The 2,500-nt window shown below is 41.2% G+C and overlaps 1 protein-coding gene across 1 annotated transcript in view; it reads right to left on the bottom strand.

The window, feature by feature from the left end:
- Positions 1-1,593: 1,593 nt before the first annotated feature.
- Positions 1,594-2,500, bottom strand: part of LOC138057393 (protein kinase C delta type-like) — a 23,804-nt gene continuing 22,897 nt past the window's right edge. Inside the window, exon 16 of the mRNA XM_068903422.1 lies at positions 1,594-2,500. This exon is cut by the window's right edge and continues 3,826 nt beyond it. The gene's annotated coding sequence lies outside the window, so the exon portion shown is untranslated.

Here is a 2,500-nt window from a genome sequence, read left to right as displayed (position 1 = left end):
TGAATGTTCATTCAGTACAGGAAATGTGGTAGACACGGAATGATCTGTTGAGTTTTGGCGATGGAAATACTGCAGGGAGTTTGGAAACAACACCTAAGACCGCGCGCGGTTGTGGGATACGGTGTTAAAATTTTTCTTCCCGGTCCTCCAAATTGCGTCACCAGATCACCTGGCTATTATTGATTGAAAAAGGTAAAATACTCGTGCTGCACGTGCACCACGAATTTCCGTATATTTCTTTGCCGTAGTCCACAAAACAGCAACGTGAAATCAACAAATTTTAGATTTTGACGAAAACATGAGCCTACAACAATAGGGCCGTTTATACGAGAGTAAACAAGCCGCAGCATACATAAGACGCGAACACTTCGAATAAATGGTACAAAATCTACGTTAACGGCTTTCTCAAGCCGCGGCTTATCCTGGCCTGGGAGTTTTTACTCGTATAAATAGTTCCTTTCGCGGCTTACGTAAGCCGCGGCCAGAGTTAGCCGCGGCTTATTTTCTCTCGTATATAAACGGCCTTATTGAGACACTCATTTTCTATTTAGACTTAAAAACCGTTCGTACCCATCCAGTTACAGGATAGTTCGCCCGTAATGAGGTGAACAAGACGGAATAATCGCGAAATACTTGCGATAGAGCGGTTTTCAATTGAGTATCGAAAGTAATTAGTGAATGACTTTGGTTTTGCATTACTTTACTCAGTGATTGGTTTAAAGTTCTCGCGCCACTTTTTCAACCAATCAGAGGTGAAACCCAAAAACAATCGTGGCTCGCGCGTGCACATTTTCCCGCGCTTTGCGTCGGCTTCCTGTAATTACTTCAAGTTTGATTGGTTTACTGGATTGTCTCCGTCCTTTTTGATTAGCCAAAGTAATTACTTTGGTTTTGGTTTTACGACACTCATTTGAAAACCACACTAGCACTAAGATATATTTTGGAATGACGTTCTCGTTGCCATAGCCGTCGTCTTGGCTTAAACTCCCTGTTAGTTTGTGAGTACCGAGTACGCCGGCACGAGTCGTGCAAATGACGTCATCTACCAGAATAGTACACGCTCCGCACGTGAAGTGTCTTAAGCCAGGGCCCGGTTGTTCGAAAGCCGATTAACTTAATCCAGGATTAGCGTAAGTTCTTATTTCATATTTTCAACTTTTTGTTGAAAGTTTCTTTTGCTTATTTTTGTTTTCCAAGATTGACTTCTTCTAATGTAAAGTTTTGCCGAATATCAGCTTTGAACAACATTTGGGAATAGAGGAATCATTTCCCTGGTTAACTTTTAATCTGGGATTAGCGTCAATCGGCTTTTGAAGAACCGGGCCCTGGTTGCCAGTAGCGACGCAAGCGTTAGTGTAGGCAACACATGCCAACTCAGTGAAGTATTGATCCTTGAATCCTTTTGTAGGAAAAACTGAAATCTGTAATTAATGATAATTTACTGGGTATGTTGCGAGTGCTTATGCCTGCGTCGCTATTGAGGCTTTAAAAAGTTTGCCTGGGTGTACTCCACGTCCCTATAATCGGTACATGCAAGGGATACTTCATTCAGTTTCGACTTTACAAGAAAACACCGCTTTCCTCGCCCTTAACTGTGTTGGTGACAACGGAATTTAATTTAATTATTTAAATCAAACAAATCACTATAAAAATTCCTCGATTACCAAAACAATCTCAATTGCCCACATTTCTTGAAATTAAAGGTCCGAGGCTCTTTTAAAGCAGTCTAATGCGACACAAAACGAAAACATACAGACGCAATGTTGTTTCACGATAGACATCTTAAGCAAAATGCGCGGTTAATTAAAAGTCTCTCGCACACAAACATGCATCGAGGGCATTGAAATAAAATATTTAACCGACTATTCTCCAAAACAATTTTTGACTTGTGTACACCGTTTTAAAATCACTATATTTATTGTTGATTAAAATGGAGAGAACAGTCAGAAAGAGGAGTAGTGTTTTTTTTCCTTTTAAACGCACAATTACAATTCAACGGCATGAAATTAAATCAAAAGGAAAAGAATTGCACGGTTCGATATATTGAGCACCGTTTACTGACTTTCCATGGCAAAATCACAGCGTATACATCAATTTGATCACAACTCAGTCTTACAACAGGCCCGGTGAAAGAAGATATCTTAAAACGTTTTCATTCAGGAAACCCTCCACACGAAACGATGGTAAAATCCATTGATGTAAGTGAACTGAACCGCAAGGCATCCCATCCTGCAAGCTTGATTCCAGTGACTTGAAATCAGTGATTCTGCGATGTTAACCAATCGCTCTGGATCTAAGCCGGGTGTAAGGAGCCTTTTTGACCATGCATTCACCACTCCGAACGCTTCTTCTTCGCTCAAAGACGTGGAGACCTCCACAAGTCTATCTGGGCCCGGAATGTTGTCGTACCAACGAGATAACAACCATTCTCCGTAATGTTTCTCCACGGAAAAGCCAGACATCGTATGGGGGAAAACAATGTTCCGTTTACTGCTCAGGG

This window comes from Montipora capricornis, chromosome 7, assembly GCF_036669925.1.
Source record: "Montipora capricornis isolate CH-2021 chromosome 7, ASM3666992v2, whole genome shotgun sequence".
Lineage (NCBI taxonomy): Eukaryota > Metazoa > Cnidaria > Anthozoa > Scleractinia > Acroporidae > Montipora > Montipora capricornis.
This window is presented reverse-complemented; position numbering and strand designations above follow the sequence as displayed.